General features: G+C 42.2%; 1 protein-coding gene and 1 long non-coding RNA gene across 2 annotated transcripts in view; both read right to left on the reverse strand.

Annotated features, from left to right (window-relative positions):
* Window positions 1-21,204, reverse strand: part of SMYD3 (SET and MYND domain containing 3) — a 686,329-nt gene that overhangs the window by 269,077 nt on the left and 396,048 nt on the right. The gene's annotated exons all lie outside the window — the stretch shown is intronic.
* On the reverse strand, window positions 2,194-12,209 carry LOC103666916. Its single transcript, XR_569619.2, has 2 exons — window positions 11,681-12,209; window positions 2,194-2,421 (listed from the first exon to the last, which is right to left on the reverse strand). It is a non-coding gene; the product is annotated as an uncharacterized LOC103666916 (long non-coding RNA).

The raw sequence follows: 21,204 nt of genomic DNA on the forward strand, positions 1-21,204 counted from the left end.
GAAACATAACCCTGCCGGTACCCTGATTTTAGCCTGCTGACATCAATTTTGGACTTCTGACTTCCAGAAATTTAAGATAAAAACTGCGTACTGCTTTATGTCACTAAGTTTACGGTGATTTGCTACAGCAACAACAGACAACGAAAACATATTCTGAGAGGGGAAAAAACAAAAACCTGTCAGCCTCTAATTCTATATCTAGGAAAAATATTCTTCAACAATGAAGGCAAAATACTTTTTCCTATAAAGTAAAAGAGAATTCACTGCCAGCAGATCTGCGTGCTACATGAGCTCAAGGATGTTCTTCAGGCCGAGGGGAAGAAAATGATGCCAGACGGAAACTTGGAGCTTCATGAAAGAAGAGCTACTACTTGGAAATAGGAACCGTGTAGGTAAACATCAAAGACATTCTCCCCTCTGCGTTTCTTCAAAATACACATGACTATTTAAACCAAACAGTAAAATACGGTATTGTACGTTTCTAAAGTGGACAAATGCAGTACCTACAATGTTATACAGAAGGAAGAAGCATTCGACATTTTACATAAAATGGTACAATTTTACTCTAAGTAAACTGTGAAAATTTAACTATGTGTACTGTAACCCCAAAAGAAACAACTGAAAAAGAGTACAAGGAGGTACAGCCTGGAAGCCAAAAGTCAGTATCTTAAAAAAAAAAAAGCACTGCACAACAGCAACAAAAAAACCCTTTCAGTTGACCCAAGGAAGACAAGAAAGGAGGTACAGCGGAACAAAAAACAGAGAGAACAAAAAAATAAAAAATAAAATAAATAGTAAAATGGCATCCCTAAAAGTTATAATAACCACAGTAAAATAAAGCAGCATTTCTCAAAACAAGTTAGGGAAATGTTTGTTTCCATAAAATTCATACATAGAAGCTCTAATTCCCAATGCGATGGTGTTTGGAAGTGGAGGTTGGTGGGAGGTGATTAGGTCATAAGGGTGGAGCTCTCGTGAGTAGGATTAGTGCCTTCCCAAGAACAGACACAAGAGAGATGGTCTCTTTCTCCACCACACGAGGAAGCGGCAAGAAGGCCGCCATCTGCAATGCAGACAGAAGGCTCTCACCAGATGCTGACCCAGCTAGCACCTAGGTTTTGGATTTCCCAGGCTCCAGAACTGTGAAATGAGTATCCGTTGTTTAAGCCACCTCAGTTTAGCATAATTGCTACAGAAGCCCAAACAGACTAAGACAGAAGCGTCATTTGAAAAAAGTGCTCTGCCATTACAGAAATTTAAGAAACACTGGGATAAACAAAGTTAAATAAGTTATCTCATTTTATTCTTTTTTAATAAGTTTTGTGGGGGTTTTTTTGTTTTGTTTTTGTTTTTGTTTTTAATAGCAGAACTTCTCCTAAAACAAATGTACACTGGGACTCCCTGGGGCTTATCCCATACAGCATTTCCCAAAGCCTTTATCTTGATACCATTGCCCAGGTTTTCCATGGAAAATACTTTTGGAAATGCTACCGGGAAGTCTCAGCAATTATGTCTTCCCAATATGTTCATTTGCACCAGACGCAGATTTCAACATGTCCAAAAACACCTAAGTTCATTAAAGGGTTTTAGCTTTTTTTATTATTATTATGCAATTAAATAAGAAGGAAACCATAAACAGAAGACTCCAAAAGGCAAAGTAACAAATCCATCTCCAATCTGCCGTCTACTCCATTCACAATTCTCACTGAGGACAAAAAGAAAAAAAGCACCAGAGCTGGACTCCATTTCCTGCAGACGCAGCCAAGTGATGAGTCTTCCCTGTCACCCACCTGCTGACCCACACTGAAACACACTGCCAACAGAAACACCCAACGCATTTAAATGCTAACTTAGCTTTCACTGTCTTTCTAATGCATCCCATTTTGTTTGGGGCAATCAAATTTGATTCCACGTAACTCCTCTGGGCTCTAAAAAAAAAGTTCAATATCTTAGACTTTAGTGCACTGTTGATTAATGAACATACAAACTAGTCACTTAAGAACATTAATGGTGTTGCCTGAAATATTTAAAAAATAATAATAAGTCAAAGGTATGCGGAACATTTGCCCTTTTTGGCTCATTTATTTCAACTGTTTCTACTAGCATCCTATAATTTTTGCCATGGTCAAGCTAGATAAATTATTCAATTGTCCTCCCTTCAGTTAAGGTAAAAAAACAGAAAAAAAGCTTTGCTTTACAGTAAGTCTGCATTTATTGAATATATTGTAACACAGTATTTATTGAGAGGCTATTATTTGGTAGATATAGACGGACATAAAGATGAATAAGGCAGCTCGTGTCCTCTCCGACTGAAGTACAGCGTGTCGGCTGTACACAAAAGTAGATCTAAGACAAGGCCGTCCTACAGAAGCAGGAAGGAAGACGCATTTTGTTCAGCTGGAGAATCAGGAGAAGCTGGTCCTGCAAAAATATTATCAGAGGTGAGAGGTGGCGGAGAATCAGAAGTAGACACAGGGGACCAGGGGAAGTACTGGGCACTGGAGGGAAAGATGGGAACCCAGCGTGGCTGCAGCACGCAGGTGCCACTGGTGAAGGCCGCGCACGAGAACGCTGTGTAATTTGGGGTCTGATGCTATGCTAGAGAGCTTAGAACCTACCTGACGGGGGGGGGGGGTTGGGTGGGGGGGAGGGTCCCCTGGAGATTTTTTGAAACTGTGGATTAACATGCTTCATCATGTACCAACAACACTGAGCGTCTGTTAGGCGCCAGCAACTAGGCTCACAAGTAGAGGTACGAAGCTGAATTGCACCACGTCCCCCCTCAAGAAGACCCCCCCTCGGGAAGACCGCAGTTGAACCAGGCGGCTAAATGGGCAAAGAAACGATCTGCCCAGCAGCAGCCTGGAGAACAGAGCACACTGAGGTTCCGTCGGGCAGGTCTGCTAGGCTGGGCCTGCCTCACCAAATTCCGGCCCTCCCGTCTACATGTGATAATGTTCACAGAAGAATAAATAATTTAAGATTATAAGAAGAGACAAAGGAGAGACTGGAGGAATCCATTGCTGCTGTAATCAGAATATCCATAATCTAATAAAAGGTCATAAAATTGTGCAAATAGACACCACTAGCCTGAAGGAAGAAAGATTTTTTTGGTAGCAAAAATGAATGCAGAACCTCTTGTCCAATGCTCTAGTGTTCCTTGCCTGTCTGGTGGTATCATTTTAAAAAAACAACGGTTTGTCAAATGAAAACAAAAACTAGTATCCTTGCCCACTCTCGCCACTATTATTCAACATAGTACTAGAAGTCCTTGCAACGGCAATCAGACGACAAAAAGGGATCAAAGGTATTCAAATCGGCAAAGAAGAAGTCAAAATGTCTCTCTTCGCAGATGACATGATACTCTATATGAAAAACCCAAAAGAAGCCACTCCCAAACTATTAGAAGTTATAGAGCAATTCAGTAACGTGGCGGGATACAAAATCAATGCTCAGAAATCAGTTACATTTCTATACATGAATAACGAGACCGAAGAAAGAGAAATTAGGGAATCCATCCCATTTACAATAGCACCAAAAACCATACGTTACCTTGGAATTTACTTAACCAGAGACGTAAAGGACCTATATTCTAGAAACTATAAATCACTCTTGAAAGACATTGAGGAAGACATAAAAAGATGGAAAGATATTCCATGCTCATGGATCGGAAGAATTAACATAGTTAAAATGTCCATGCTACCCAGAGCAATCTACACTTTCAATGCTATCCCGATCAAAATACCGAGGACATTTTTCAAAGAACTGGAACAAATAGTCCTTAAATTTGTATGGAAACAGAAAAGGCCCTGAATCTCCAAGGAACTGTTGAAAAGGAAAAACAAAGCTGGGGGCATCACAATGCCGGATTTCGAGCTGTACTACAAAGCTGTGATCACAAAGACAGCATGGTACTGGCACAAAAACAGACACATAGACCAATGGAACAGAATAGAGAGCCCAGAAATGGACCCTCGGCTCTTTGGGCAACTAATATTTGATAAAGCAGGAAAAAACATCCGGTGGGAAAAAGACAGTCTCTTCAATAAATGGTGCTGGGAAAATTGGACAGCTACATGCAAAAGAATGAAACTTGACCACTCTCTCACACCATACACAAAAATAAACTCCAAATGGATGAAAGACCTCGATGTGAGACAGGAATCCATCAAAATTCTAGAGGAGAACATAGGCAGCAACCTCTACGACATCGGCCAAAGCAACCTTTTTCATGACACATCCCCAAAGGCAAGAGAAACAAAAGATAAAATGAATTTATGGGACTTCATCAAGATTAAAAGTTTCTGCACAGCCAAGGAAACAGTCAGAAAAACTAAGAGGCAGCCCACGGAATGGGAGAATATATTTGCAAATGACACTACAGATAAAGGACTGGTATCCAAGATCTACAAAGAACTTCTCAAACTCAATACACGAGAAACAAATAAACAAATCAAAAAATGGGCAGAAGATATGAACAGACACTTTTCCAATGAAGACATACAAATGGCTAACAGACACATGAAAAAATGTTCAAAATCATTAGCCATCAAGGAAATTCAAATCAAAACCACACTGAGATACCACCTTACGCCAGTTAGAATGGCAAAAATAGACAAGGCAAGAAACAACAATTGTTGGAGAGGATGTGGAGAAAGGGGGGATCCCTCCTACATTGTTGGTGGGAATGCAAGTTGGTACAGCCACTCTGGAAAACAGTGTGGAGGTCCCTTAAAAAGTTAAAAATTGAGCTACCCTATGATCCAGCCATTGCACTACTGGGTATTTACCCCAAAGATACAGACGTAGTGAAGAGAAGGGCCATATGCACCCCAATGTTCATAGCAGCAATGTCCACAATAGCTAAATCGTGGAAGGAGCCGAGATGCCCTTCAACAGATGACTGGATTAAGAAGTTGTGGTCCATATATACAATGGAATATTACTCAGCTATCAGAAAGAACGAATTCTCAACATTTGCTGCAACATGGATGGCACTGGAGGAGATAATGCAAAGTGAAATAAGTCAAGCAGAGAAAGACAACTATCATATGATTTCTCTCATCCATGGAACATAAGAACTAGGATGATCGGTAGGGGAAGAAAGGGATAAAGAAAGGGGGGGTAATCAGAAGGGGGAATGAAACATGAGAGACTATGGACTATGAGAAACAAACTGAGGGCCTCAGAGGGGAGGGATGTGGGGGACTGGGATAGACCGGTGATGGGTAGTAAGGAGGGCACGTATTGCATGGTGCACTGGGTGTTATACACAACTAATGAGTCGTCGAGCCTTACATCGGAAACCGGGGATGTACTGTATGGTGACTAACATAATATAATAAAAAATCATTAAAAAAAAAAAACAAACTAGTATCTTCCCTTCTTTTCAAGGGTTTCAAGGGGTGCCGGGGTGGCTCAGTCGGTTGGGCATCTGACTTGATTTTGGCTCAGGTCATGATCTCAGGATCCTGAGATCGAGCCCCGTGTGGGGCTCTGAGCTGGGAGTGGAGCCTGCTTGGCATCCTCTCTCTCCCTCTTCCCCGCCCCAAATAAAAAAAATATAAAGTTTCAAAATGAGTTCCAATAAAATTCTATCATTGCCAGTGTTCAATAAAAGTACATCTTGGCAGCTTCTTTTAAAGCGTGTTCCATAAAACAAGCAGGAGAGTCACAGACACACTTAAAAAATAAAAAAAGAACAACTCTGAGATAATGTAAGTTTCTCACTGTAAAACATCTGGACAAATTTTATCTGAGCCATTCAAACTTTTCTTTACCCAACACACTACTTATCAGACTATTATAATCTCAATGTCACTCTCAGACTAAAGAAATACGGGAATGAAGTGAGTTAAAGGCTCAAATGCCACACCCAATCCAGGTGCCCTCCGTCCCCAGCGGCCCTTAGACGGTCAGAGCTCAACTTCTAACCGTAACTAAGTGTAACTACGAGACCTACATCGTAGCTAGCTTCACTCCATGACTCTCCCGCTTCTAATAACATTCACTTCACTTTAGTCTTCAGAGCCCGTGAGGTCCATCCATCTTTCAAGGTCACATTCAAGTCCCACCGAATTAGTCTTTCACTTACTCATTCACTGTTCACTTCATGCATATACTCTACGTCAGACCTAGGTTAGCTGCTAGAGTTACAAAAATTCCTAAGACGCAGAGAAATAGGAAAATACCAGAGGAGACAGAGAAGTAAGAGGCAATTTCAATACCATGGGATAAGGACCCTAATTACAGGGAGAGAGAATCAGGCCACTATGGGAGCATAAAGGTGTGGCATCATTCCCAGACCAGAGAGTCCAGGGAAAGCTTCACGGAAAAGGTCCAGCACTGAAGGAAGGGAAGTCAGGCTTGCAGCACGAGTTACAGGAACGACTGGAGGACAGAAATCGTGGTGGAGTTGGAGAACTTCAGTGAGGCAGGAGCACAGAACGCAAAGTGAGGACACTCAGTCAAAAAGAATGGAGTGGGAAGAGGGGACAGATTATGAAGCGTTTTATATTTATGCCAAATTAAGGAGTTTCTGGCTTTTATTAGAAACCAATGGAGAGTCATCAAAGGGTCTAAAGAAGGGTAGATTTTCAATCCATTTGCTGTAGAAAGATCCTTGGCAGGAAGAAGGAAGGTGAGACTAGAGGCACGGAAACCGGTCAGGAGCTGATTCAGTGACCAATATGATAGTGGCCTGAACTCAGGTGTTAGCAGCAGGGGTGGAGGGAACGGTGAGATTCAAAGAGTGAGGCGGTAGAACGGACACATGTATTGACTGACCGAAAGAGGAGACAAGGCAAAAAGAACCATCGATGACTCTCGGGGGTCCTTCTATCCAGTCATTCTCTAATTTATGTACCAAGCACCCTGTATGTTCTATGGTTGTGTAGGTACCAGAGACACACGAGTGAACAAAAGAACGTCTTGTGCTCACGAAGGTTGTATTCTAGCAAAAGACAGACAAGAAATGAAGCCCTCCACGAAACCATCTCTGATCATTCTGGCCAATAATGGTTTCTATCTTCTCGGGGGTGCCAGCATACACCTTACACTGTGAACCAAGGTGGAAACAGAGGAGGGTCACATCATATATACACTGACCAATTAATGGGCTCAGCTGGGAATCCTGCAACACTTACATTAAAGAGATGAGGGGCTGATCAGGTCTGAAAAGGGCCATCTGTGTGGAAAGAATGTCCGAATGATTTTAAAGATTTTTCTGGTTTCTAGCAAAGAAGTAAAATATTGCTTGTATTTTTTTGGACAGTTTAAGGAATTTTCAAGAGAATTTTGACCTTTTTTTCTTTTTTTACATTATGCGATAAATTTAAAACCTAATTTACTTCCCATCCCCACTTCCCAAGAAGACGCCAGTATCTTCTTTGCTATTTTTCTCTAATTGCATCACATGGGTAAGTAAGCAAAAACTACTTGTGAAAGTTTCTGAGTAGTTTAGACACGTGGAAGACAGAGCTGTGCCTAGCTAGTCTTCACGGTGACCGTGGTCACTGGCGGAGTCCCAGGCACATAGGAAATGCTCAATAAACATGAGCTGAGCGGAAACTGATGAGGCTCAATGTATCACTTTATTCCAAGTTCTGGTCTCTAGTGCAAAAATAAAAAGAAGTAAGAAAAAAAGAAAGAAAGAAAACACACAACAGAAAAAACCCTAGATGTTAGCAACAGAGCAAGCATATGAAATCTGTCTCATAAGAGGATGCACATTTCACACAAAATCATAAATGCTGATTTTAATTTTAAATGACCTTTGTCTGTCATAGAATGTGATCTCTAATGATTCACTTTAGAGCAGTTAAACAGCAGAATGATTACAAAAGGATGGGAGAGGTAGAGGAGGGGAGGGAAGAGCAAGTAAGGAAAGGCACCATTTGTAGGCGGCAAAAGGGCTTAATTTCAGACCCAAATAGTTTGGGGCGACTTGGAACATTGGTGTAGCACATGCCAGCTCAACTTGACCCTTAAAGGGATCTTTTACTTCATCACCTCAGCCATCAACGCCCTGGGTGGGGAGCCCTGCCTTGTAGGAAAAGTCCTTACAGAAAGTTGGGGGCCCCAGCGGAAAAGCACTATTCCTAACAGAAGAGAAAGATTACCAAAGAGCCTTTTCCTCTCACCACACAAAAGGGGGGTAAGCCTTAAGGAACCTTGAACTTTATTTCCATGTTCAAGTTCAATGTGCTGTTCTGTTACCTAACACACAACATCGTGCTTACCCTGCTTGCTGTCCAGCTCCCTGACTAGAAAATGAACTCTGTAAGGGTACAATTGTTTCTGTTTTTCACTGTTATCTCCCCAATATCTAGAATAATGACAGACAAACAAGAGGTGGTCAGTAGCAGCTGCTGACGGGATGAAAGATCGCCACTTAGAGGACAGAACAGCGCATCTGTGAACTGTGCATATTTTCAAAGAGATAATTAGTGTGTGTCACTCAAACAAAACCACTCTGCAAGAAGTCCATCCCCAATGCAAATAAGTTACCAATTTGTTTGATTGCTACAAACTATAAAACAATGGGATCCTCTAGAAAAAAAAAATTGAGGGATTTAACTCCTATGACCTTAGCTTAGAAGGAGAAACACCATCTAAGAGAGTCAGCTGGTTTCCGCTAGAGAAGACTAGGTTACTCTTAAAAGCGGAGGTCAAAGTCTAAACCCTAACATCTTAAGGACATCTCTGCATGGAAGCAGGCACTTCCCCCACTCAGGGGGTATCTGCATATAAGCTACAAAAGATTATATCTCTTATGAGCTGTACGTGCAATTAAATACAGGACTGTTTCCTTCTTTTCCTAGCTTCCATCTTTCAATTACTAGTGTGCCAGCTCAGAACTGAATACATCTTTCGGGCTGCTAGAGAACATTTACGATAGCCATACTTCTCTGCAGTTGGCCTAACGGCCAAACTGAGCTCCTGGATTTTAAAGAGTTCCCTTCATGCAGAATGAAAGCTCCAAACAAATACATACATGGTCTCGCATACATTTCAGGGAGGTCACAACTATCAGCCCCTTCCTTTACTGGGTCCTGACTCTGACTCCTCGATTCTAGCAAATAAACAAGACACAGAACACAGACAAACATCACAATTTGGTATCTGCTTAAGAAGTGCATAAATCAGAATAAACTAGAGCCAAACAAAACAATAATCTTTCTTGGGAAAAATGATGAAAAAATTTGGAAATAGGTCAAAAGGGTAACTTCATGTCCTTTCAATGTCAGGCTAGATCACTAATAGGCCCACCCAAGGATTACTTAATAGTTTAGGATAAGGTGCCTTTGTTTGGCTTACTGTTTATTCCCTATCAGGGTGCAGTCTGTTATGTTATTGCTAACTTATAGATTTTTATCCATAGAGATGCAAATGATTTTTCTGTGGGAGAAAGATAGCCTCAGAGATCACAGTTATACTGTCTGTAAAGTAATAATCAATTTACTAATCTTGCAACCTTGTTCTAGCATTCTACAAGTGCCCCGTGTGTGTGTGTGTGTGTGTGTGTGTGTGTGTGTGTGTGCGTGTGTGTATGTGTGTGTGTGTGTCATCTCTGGAATTCTGGAGGAACAAGGTTTACTTCTGCTGATTTCCCCACTCATTAATCAAATGAATTGTGCTCAACTTTATATCTGTAAGAAAATCATATTTTATATATTTTTGAAAAATATAGCTCGATACCTAAGTTTTGATATATTTTCTTCTTATACTCTTCCAGAATAGAAGGTGAATTGTTCTTGCTGTATCAGCAGCAACAAAAGAATGTAAATCGATTGCATTATTCATTCTCCAGAAGGCTGATTATTGATCTCATAGTGCTACTGTTGAATTATTTACCTAAAAAATCTAGTAAAATAATTACAAGTTATCAGTGATTATCTGTATTCTTTAGAGCACTCTGTTTTATCCCTAAAGATGTACATTAATATTTTGTGATTAGAATACCCAGAGGAATACATAAACGAGAGTAAAATTGTTGCTAAATGTCACAATACCTGTTTTCTCTTAGTGCACGTTTAAACCTGAACATACTAAAGAATACCACATTTCCTCTTTATTTTTATTTCTTAATGGTGTGTGTGTGTGTGTGTGTGTGTTTATTTATTTATCGGAGAGAGAGAGAGAGAACGAGTCAGGGGCAGGGGGAGAGGGAGAAACAGACTCCCCACTGATCAGGGAGCCCGATGCCAGGCTTGATCCCAGGACCCTGAGATCATAACCTGAGCTGAAGGCAGATGCTTAACCAACTGAGCCTCCCAGGCACCCCTGCATTTTCTCTTTAAAAACCACTGGATTTCATCCTCCAGCAAAGGCACTGTTCCATCACCTGTAGTAACTTTTAAGTACTTCAGTACAAAAGTATTCAGTGTGATTTATGCGTTTTAGTGAGTTTCCATCCACATCCCACTGGCATTAGTGAGCATCTCAAGCACCCCAATGAGGAATTATCCCAGGAGTGGTTAGTGATTACCTCGCATGCTCTAATCATAGGCAACAAAGCCAGGAGTTACAAAAAGGTTTAAAATATCTTTGTCTCTGCCAAACCTTAAAGGAGTTGTTAATTCACATTATAGAGGATAGAAATGATTTCTTCCTTGGCAAAATGATGGGTGTTTAAGATTTGTGTATGGAAAAACTACTATATAGGTATCTTTGCTTTGCATGAACAGAGTACGAGAATCTAGAATGCCCACTGCTAGGAAAACCAAAGGTTCCAATTTGCCTGCTAGAGTCCCAGTTGACACCTCTTATCCCAGCATAATTATTAACAGCTCCCTCTTTTATTCTCCAAAGTCTTCTGATTTGGGCAATAACTTATATGGACACCCTCCAAGAGCATACCCTACCGAAAGGCCCCCTATATTTCACAGTATGATGGAAACGGTACGATCTTCTGTGGGTTGACCGCAATGATCCTCGAGCTGAACCCTGAAGCTGAACTACTAGTGCATCTGCTTGAAGTGAATGATTCCTTGGGAGGTGCTTGTTGGAATACCTGAAAGGCCAAAGCACAGGTTGTGAGTGTTTGTGCCTGCTTCATAAGAGGGGTTTGCGTCTGTGCGCGATGCGGTCAGAGCCTTGCTTTCATGATCATGCGCTGCCCGGAACGCGGCTTGTAGGCGACAAGATCTTCAGTTCTCCTCTGCCTCAACGATGGGAGGCAACAGACATATTTCCAAACAGTAACAAATACACTTGCTCAGGTCAGCTTGCAGAAGATGCCCACCTCAAGGACATCGTGAAGTTCGTCACCTTGCACAAACCTCTGAGAGCCACGGAAACTAAGCTGAGTGACAAAAAGGGTATGTGAGGGCACGACTGTACATCTACACAACAGTGAGGAAGGCAGGAAATGCTTCAGCCCCTGAGACAACAACATGACAGGGGCAAACAAAATGAATGAAACATAGGTGACCCTTGGGCGGGGGGGGTTGAGTCGCTGGCCGCCACGCAGCTGAAAATCCACATGCAACTTTTTGTTCCCCCAACACCTAACTGCAAATTGCCTATGCCTGACTGGAAGTCTTACCAGTAACATAAAAAGTCAATGAACACACATCTTGTATGTTCTATGTATTCTATACTGCGTGTGTACCACAAAGTAAGCTACAGAAATGAAAACGTTATGAAGAAAATAATCAGGAAGAGAAAATACACTCACAGTACTGTAATCCACGTAAAATCTGTGTATAAGTGGACCCGGGCAGTTCACTCCCATGTTGTCCAAGGGTCCACTGTACTTGACCAACCTCAATTCTTGGAATGAAATCAATCTCTGAATGAAAATCTTGTGATGATCTGGATAATGGCAGACCTGAAAACAGCATTACTGAAATACAGCAGAAGTACCAAGATTGTTCATCAAAACTCTTCAAAGGAAATGTGGTTTAATTCCAAAAGGGCCCCGAGCAGGTTTCTCTCTCCTTCCCTCACGCGGCTGAAGAACAGGACCAGAGCAGGGCCAACTGCGCCACTGGCTCACTTCTCTTTATCTCCTTCTTCACATTGCTACCTACAAACAGATGCCCATTGTATGGATGTGCTTTAAAGGCAAAGGTAATTAAGTCCTTTTGCGTCTATTCTGGCCTCCTCATTCTCTCATGATTACGTCAGGTCTTCCTGACTGTCCTCAAATCCAAATTCCCCATTTCCCCTGCCGTGCCCAGCAGATGACTGCTCCTCCCAGATCTCAAGAGGAAACAGAACTTTTGGCCAGAAGTGACATCAACTCCTCGCCACCAAATCTACAAATCCGCGTGCCTATTTCCAGATCGACCACGTCGCTCCTGTTAGAAGAGAATACGCACCTCTTGCTACTTTTGATTACTTGTTCAGTGTCTTTCTTCCAACCCGAGGCTATGACTAATCTCAGAGATATCGCGGGTCCAGCTCCAGCCCACCGCAGTAAAGCCCATTTTGCAACGAAGCGAGTTGAATGAATTTCTGGGCATCCCACTGCCTATGCAAGTGAGGTTTACACTAGACTGTGGTCTGTGAAGTATGCAACAGCGTTATATCTAAAAAACAATGTGCATACTTTAATTAAAAAAACGTTAGTGCTAAAAAATGCTAACCATCATCTGAACTCCCAGGGAATCATACTCACCGATCACAGATCACCATCGCAAAAGGAATAACGAAAAAGTCTGAAATACTAAATTACCAAACTGTGACATAGAGACATGAAGTGAGCAAATGCTGTTAGAAAAATGGCGTCAGTGGACTTGGTCAACACAGGGTTGTCACAAACCTTTAATCTGTAAAAAACAAAATTCTGTAAAAAAAATCTGTCTGCGAAGCACAATCAAAGGAGGTAAGCCTGTGTAAGCTGCACGAAGTCTGGAAGACTGTCTTGATTAGTCATCACCGTATCCCTGGGTTCTAGCACGTTTGGCAGGTACTACTCAGCCAGTAAATACTTGTTAAATGAGTAAACAAAAGAAAAACTTCCTGGTTTCTTCTCTGGACATCAATAGCTGCTTTTCTCCCTTTGAAAGCAATGACAAGAAAAAAGTCTCACAAGCAGAGGCTCTTCTAAAAGCTGCAGGAGGAAAGTTTGGGCAATTGTTTTCCTTGGCACCCACGGTACTTTGCTCAAAATAAGCCATGTGTTCTATACTTTTACCTACTGACCCATCAAGTAGGCCTGCAAATAGGACATGACTGCACCTGCTTGTGCCTCTTGAGTTTAATTTTTATTATTAAAAATCTCTCTCAATCTGGCAACGTAGGGTTTCAACACTGCCATGATTAAAGGGTAAATAAATAGCAATGGTAAGGTCCACTCTGGATCCAACGTGAAGATTTAAACTGAAGCCCATCCCTCAGCGCCCACCACCTGTTAATCAAAACAGCCTCCAGTTCTGACTGGACGTACAGCAAATGTTTAAATTTAAATTTATTTTTTTAAAGATTGTATTTATTTTTATTTGAGAGAGAGAGAGACAGAGAAAGAGTGAGTGCACACAAGCAGGGGGAGGAGCAGTGGGAGAGGGAAAGGCAGACTTCCAAGCAGACTCCCCACTGAGCACGGAGCCCAAGGGTCTCGATCCTACGACCCCGAGATCAGGACCTGAGCTGAAACCAAGAGTCCCATGCTCGATGGACTGAGCCACCCAGGCGACCCTAAATTTAAACTTAAATGAAGTATCATTTCTTATCTGTTTTATACACCGACTTTCTAACTATGCTCTCATAGGAAAAGAGAAGCTACAACCACCACTGGCTTAGAAGAATAAATACCACGCTCTTGCTCCTCTATGGATTCCTTTGATCCATGAGTTGATTTAATTTTGCAGACTCTCCCCATCTAAGGGAGGAACCATGCCTATTTTCAGCAGGAAACACACATCTGACAAAGCCCAGAACTGCCACAGAAATGTAACCCATGTAACAAACACAAAGACACACACATACACATTCCCAGGGAGTTTTCAATTTCTTGTTCCTTCTGGCGTAACAATTGAGATGAATGAGAAAAGTTCCACAAAGCAGTTCATTTAAAATTTTATTTTACTCAAGATGTAAGTTGGAGGAGACTGATAACTGCCCACTTTTGTTTTCAATAGGACACCCCAGAATGTTTTCAAAAATTATTTCTGTAGACCATATAACATGCTTCCTACATTGCATGCCATTTAATAATTTCAGAAAAGCTTATGATTTCCATAGGAGGAGGTCACATACATACCTACTTTATGGACATACATATGCAGTGCATACATACATGTGTTCACATATGCTACATCCAGAAGGGTTTTAACCACATTGCTAGTTTCAGAGGTTATGAACCTTTTGACTATTTTATAGGTAATTACTAACCTTATTTGAAATTTCAATGCATACAGATTACGTTTCCCTAGTACATTCTTTCTTCTGTAACTAAAATATTAGGCATCAGGAATCAGTTACATTTTCCACGTCCATAAATAATATCTTACAATACTGTATTTCCTAATATCTCTTTTAATTATAAACTTTAGATCCAGAGAATTATTATTTCACAAAGGATGCATATCCAGCTCATCCATATTTCTGGTCAGAAGCTCTTCAACTGCCCCCGATCACTTAAACACCTCCAGAAAGGAACACTTCCAGTCTTCATAAAACCTTCACCGAAGCTCATTGAAGTTAATCAGCTTCCAAAAATATTCCTTTCCAATTCCCGGCAGCCCAGACACAGAAAATTTAGGCTTTTTTTTTCCTGCTCTTTTTCCCTTTGTTCCTGTAAGGAGCTGCCCTCACAGTCCATCTTTCAGTCTACTACTTAGATAAGGAATCAATGGGGCGCTTGGGTGGCTCAGTTGGGTAAGCGTCTGACTCTTGCTTTAGGAAGATCAGGTCTTGATCTCAGGGTTGTGAAATCGAGCCACAAGTCAGGCTCTACGCTCAGTGGGGAGCTGCTTCTCCCTCTCCCTCTGCTTTTCACTGCCCCCCCCCCAACTCATACATTCTCTCTCTCAAATAAGTAAATAAAATTAAAAAAAAAAAAAAAGACAAGGAATTATTTTTCCACCAATGAAAAGGTGAAACTATTTCAAATCCAGGCTTAAACTGCAAATTGACAAAATACATAAATACTACAGGTTAAAAAAAAAAAGCAGAAAAATTCTACAGATATATACCAATGGCTAAATTGACCAACATACGAGCTTTTCCGTGAGCACTCAGTGTGTCCTAAATGGGAGAGAAACCACTTCTAGGAGAACGGTGACTGTAATCACACACCGGAGCTACTCTCTTCTATGCAGCCCCTCGGTGACAGGGCAGGTGGGCATTCAGTGGCACTAGGGAAACAGTATGGCATGCTCTTTCGGGACAAAAGTCCAATGTCAGCCAAGAACTGAAATCAGTTCTGGGCTCGCACTGCGAAAATGTGCTTTAAATTTGCCCGTGGTTGTTTTCTCCAGTGGTCAGGGAGAATATGCTACTGATTTGTACTTTGGCATTTCCATGGGGCACTGACAGGCAGCTTTTTCTAAACACATACTTGAGTGGTTTCGACAAAGCTCTCTATGTGACTGCAGCTTCACTAGTAATCCTAACAGTTCTTGGAAAAGTATGCACTCACTAAGTTAAATACAGCGCCAACAGGCATGAGTAATTAGCTTGATGCTAACGCTACATCAGGAATATTAATTATGTGCTTCAAATGTTACTTTTATCTTCAGTCTCAAAGGATATTTATATAAGCATTGATCTTCATAATACCTATAACCTCTCTATTGGGCACAGAGGACAGAACAGAGAAGAAAATAGGTTTCTTAACCAAATTATCACTATTCTGCACCAGCAAAGCTGGTAGTAATCACAGCAACAGAAAAATCTGGACACTTCCTCTAATCATTTAATAAAATTTTTTCTTTAAAAGCACATGTAGCTTTTATTCAACTATATTATACAAAAGTCTGTCCTAATTATGCATGTTATCCATTCAAGTGTTACCTCAAGTATAAAAAGTCAATTTAGATTAAAGGCCATGTGTGGTACTATACCCATGATAAAATGGGACTAATTAAAATGCATTAACGGTGGGGTTAATCTTACTTCTGGGGAGTTGGGACCATTGTAAACGTTTGGCTTCTTCCAAAAGAAAAAATGATGAAATGGCTTCAAAATTTTTATATGGTACAGTGCAAACTTAAACTGCTGTCTAGAATTACCCAAGACCTATCAGATAAGAGTAAACCATGGGACAACCAGGAATAAACACATTCCTACTTGTTGGAAAACAACCCTATGCATTAAAAATTTGAAGTTTCTACACTAGAAAACAGTATCTTTGAACAATAATTTTCCAGTTTATTTTTTAAATTCCAACAGACACTATATTAGCATGAGGATAAAATTCTAAAGTAGTATCACAGGACACTGCTTATTGGGATACATTTAAAATATAAATAAATCTCATTTATTGGCACGCCCCACCCTTCTCCCCCTGCCTCTAGCTTTTTTTTTGTTTTTTAAAGAAGAAACACATAATCTGTATAAATAACCGGTTTACTTGAAGTTTCTGTGGTGTGTGCTCTACTATCCCACATACCTTCCCCATCCGGACAGGGGCAGGCCTGTGACAAACACCAAAACCCACTTGACCATTGGGAAGGGAGGTTCCAACCACTGGGAAAGAACATACCAGGGAGAGAGCGGTGTTCTCACTACAGAAACTTCTCCAGCCCCTCTCACAGGAGCAACTGCGGGAAAAACCCCTAGGATTATGCCGTGGTTTTAATATTCATGTTGTTTCTGTAGCCACAGGAAAATGCCACCATAAAGCTGGCGATAATCTTATACTGCAACTGACGAAGAGAAAGAAACCTCATGGGCCACTCTCTGAGCTACGGGCTTTCCATACCCCACAACCTTTAATCCCCACACCAACCTTATGAAGGAGTCCCAGCCATCTGTGCCAGACAGCCTTCAAGAGGTGATGTGACTTCCCTGAGCTTGCATGGTAAGAAATGACACAGTAAGGACAGCAAGACAGGCCTGTCCTTGTTTCTGCCACCTCACAACACTACATCATTTACAGTTTGCGTAATTATGACTTCGAGCGGATGTCTGGATACTCTGGGCTTCTCCAGACTGAACCTCTAGAGAGTTTTTACTCCCACAGTCGATAACTTTCCACACTTTCAAAGACCTTTGGGTTATAGTTCAAAGACTCATCCTTCAAAGCGCAGGCAGGTACACAAAGGTCCAAAGTAATTGTTTTTTTTTTTTTTTTCTCTTTTGTTTTTTAAGTAAGCTCCATGCCCGGGGTGAAGCCCAACGTGGGACTTGAACTCACGATCCTGAGATCAAGACCTGAATTGATATCAAGAGTCCAATGATTAACCGACAGCCACACAGGCACTCCGTTTTTTCTTTTCTTTCTTTTTTTAAAGATTTTATTTGAGACAGAGAGAGTGTGAGAGAGAGAGCACGAGCGGGGGACAGAAGTAGGGGAGAAGCAGACTCCCCACTAAGGGAGCCGGGCTCAGGGCTCGATCCCAGGACTCTGGAATCACGACCTAAGCCAAACACAGACGCTTAACTGACTGAGCCCCCCAGGTGTCCCTGCTCATTCTTTTCTATAACGAAACTTACTGAGAGTCCTTCTGGCTGTTTCTCAGGGCTTTAAAGTCATAGACCACGGGAGCCACACTTCGTTTCTCCAGAAAAAGCAGAAATTCGTATCATAACAACCCTAACACTTCCATGGTGCCATTTGTCATATCTAATCAGCACGGAAATCTGTTGACTCTCTCTCCCACATTGTCTGATCTGGCCCCTCCTTGCCACACTCAGCTCCCTGCCTTGCTTAGACCCTCCTCTTCCTTGGCCTTGGGAATATGCAGACGGGCCTGATTGGTACGTCTCCACTTCTTCCCACCAATGGCTTTTCTACCTTGTAGCCAATGATCTTCCCCTCGGTCGCCATCCACTCCAGTCTTCTCTGGACCCTCAGGCTGGACTGGGTGTCCTCCGGCCTCCCCATACCCCTCGCACACGTCACCGTATCACTGATGCACGACACCATCATTTGCTTCCCTGTCTGTCTCTTTCTCGAAAGGGCTTCCTGGTGGCTAGCACAAACACAACTTTATGTGTCTTTCCTTAACAGGACGGAAAAATAAAAATAAAAACATAAGTGTGAGAATGTCGGAGGAGAAGGAGGAAAGACCCCAAACTCATTTCGTATCTTTTAGACTTCTGCAGGCTTTAGCTATTTAATAGTTCATCTAACAAATAATTTTAGACCTTACACCCTGCTAAGCATTAAAAGTACAGAAATGATTAAGACACAGGGGGGCTCAGGGAGGCTCAGCTGGTTAAGCACCCAACTCTTGGTTTTGGCTCAGGTCATGATCTCAGGATGCTGAGATCGAGCCCCGTGTCAGGCTCCACACTCAGCCCGGAGTCTGCTTGTCCCTCCCCCACTGTCTTCCCACTGCTCGTGCTTGCTCTCTCTTTCTCTCAAATAAATAAAATCTTAAAAAAAAAAAAAAAAAGACAACAGCAAACAATCTAGTGAGAGGGCCTGACAAGCAAACACAGCTATAAAGTGATGAGGTTAAGCACAGGTTCTGTGAGAACGCAGATTGAGAAGACAAATCACGCCTAAAGATCTGGAGGAGACCACCCAGAAGCCTAAGGTGAAGACTGTCGCCTGGGAAGGAGGTTCAGCAGCAGGAGACCCACAGGAAGGGCAGCCCAGGCACCAAAGTCACCACTCAAACCAGGTAAAGCAATTCCAGAGCCCTGATGACCCGACTCTGCTCGAGATATGACCTGAAACATCAACTTCACTCCCATCATTGCATTACTTCCATATGCTGGGACCATCAACACTCCTTTAAAATAAGCTACCCACACAAAGACACCTTCCAGTGGGGCAGTATCTCCCCCATACTTAGTGGGAATTATATAAGATATTTTTCCATATGAATAGTGGAAAGGCAACTCCATGAGGCTGGAGTGAGTAAAAGTGGTGGGTATCAAACACTCATCTCTCTGCTACTGAGATGTAAGCAGAAGCATCCTTTGTTGAACAAACATAAAACATGTTAGAGAAAGAATGTGCACTAGTTCACTGAGCTTATGCATGCCTTCATGCTTATCCCTGTTAGCTCAAGTGACTAGACCTCGCTTTGTGCCTAGAGCAAGCAGAATAGACAACCCGAAATGCTATATCCTTAACTGTCCTTATCAGGGGGCAACTGAGGGCTTAGCAGCAGCTCTGTGGAGACAGTCTCTTATTACCCTCCTGTCCAGGCCTCTCTGCTGGCAAAGGCCACAACTGAATAAACAAGAGAGACAAGATGGGCAATGTATCAGCACTAAGTCAATTACGACAGTGGGAAGGACGGTGATCTGAGGTCTGAATCTGTCAAACAGCAATCATCTTCGCTCCACGTAAGAAATCTGGCAACCTCAGTCCACCATATTTACGGGAGTGCTTTTTAGATTCTCTGATTAATACAAGTACTCTGGAGCAGGACCCCAAAGACCCAGCCAATACACTGTAATCCTGAGCTCAGTCCCCAAATGGGTTAATGAGAAACTACCGGCCTGGGAAAATCATGTGTATGAAAAAGATACCAGAAGCATCTTGCGTTGAACAAAAGGATTCGTGGCTCTCGCGAGTGTTCATCGTCTCCATCCTCTTCCAGTTACAGGACAACAAGTCCAGTTTATGAGAAGAGACACTTACAATAACTGCCAAATGATGTGCCCATCTTATCAAAGGCCAGGAAATGATGGGCTCTCTGCGAGTGCATGAACTATTTCTTTTCCAAGTCTTTGATTTCACATGTTCAATCCACTTTCTCATACAGAATCCAGGAATCTAAAGAGCGTCATAAGTACTAGCGTAGATACACGATCTAAAGTTGCCCCAAGGGCCTGTTAAATGTTCTTCCACTACCGAGTATTCTTTTCTCGAGTTCTTAAATATTTAGAAAATGTGTAAGATATATGAAAAAGACAGGTTTTTGAACAAAGACCCACCACCCTGACCTCCTTATATTTTTCCCCCAGAAACAGAATGCACTTCAACCCATTCCCTTTAAATGCATTATTTTCCAAATTTGTGGAAAGCACTGAGAAGTTGGGAGGCGGTCGTAAACCATGTTGATTCCCTGTGGTACGCCTCGCCCTGTAGGGGTATCAAAGGCAGCAAGTGCATGGCCCAGAGCAGACTGCCTTCATGATTGCAAGTCAGCTCACACAGGGTCCCGGGGAGCCTTCCACTGTTGTCAGGCCAACGTTCTCTCCACGTTTAATAAAGGGCTCTCACGCTTCCCAACACGCATCTGCAAACTATACTGGCCTGACCAGAGTTAGCTGGAAAAGCAAAGGTTTTGGTCACTCCAGTGTTGACAAGAGGACTCGTCTAAAAACCTCTTGTTCCTCTGTCCCAACATTTAATTCTAACTCTCTACCTCTGCTCCCATTTCACCCCAGTTCCCACCCAGTACTTGCCACTGGGAGGGCTGTACAAACTTGGGCAGTCACGCATTGCTCCACTTTCTGCCCAAATCAGATCTGACCATCCACCTTCTGACCTATCACATCACCAGGATGTGCAGAAATACCTGGGGTCTGAGACCTACGCTACATCGGCAGGCACCTGCATTACCTTTCTTAGTGACAAGCCTGATTTGAGCTGGTTTCTTCAAGAATTTTATGCCTTTTGCCGGTATGCTTCTGTGATTGAAATTCTGCAAACTAAGGGGCGCCTGGGTGGCGCAGTCGTTAGGCGTCTGCCTTCGGCTCAGGGCGTAATCCCGGCGTTCTGGGATCGAGCCCCACATCGGGCTTCTCTGCTGGGAGCCTGCTTCTTCCTCTCCCACTCCCCCTGCTTGTGTTCCCTCTCTCGCTGGCTGTCTCTCTCTGTCAAATAAATAAATAAAATCTTTAAAAAAAAAAAAAAGAAATTCTGCAAAGTGAGAAGTTTAGTTTCTACTATCTTTTACACACAGCAGCTGGCACTAAGTTGTCCCTACTTGCTTTCCCGTCACCCTTACAGTCTGGTTGTAGTATTTGCTTCTTCTTTATTCTTCCTGCGTCTACTTATTTCTCAGTCACGACTAGACTTGTTTTTATATTTTATTTCCAGAAAAACTAATTGGGGGGAAACTGTGTCTACACATGTCCCCAAACAGACACTGTAATTCAGTGCAGAGGTGCAAATGGAGAACA

This window comes from Ursus maritimus, unplaced genomic scaffold, assembly GCF_017311325.1.
Source record: "Ursus maritimus isolate PB19 unplaced genomic scaffold, ASM1731132v1 scaffold_2, whole genome shotgun sequence".
NCBI lineage: Eukaryota > Metazoa > Chordata > Mammalia > Carnivora > Ursidae > Ursus > Ursus maritimus.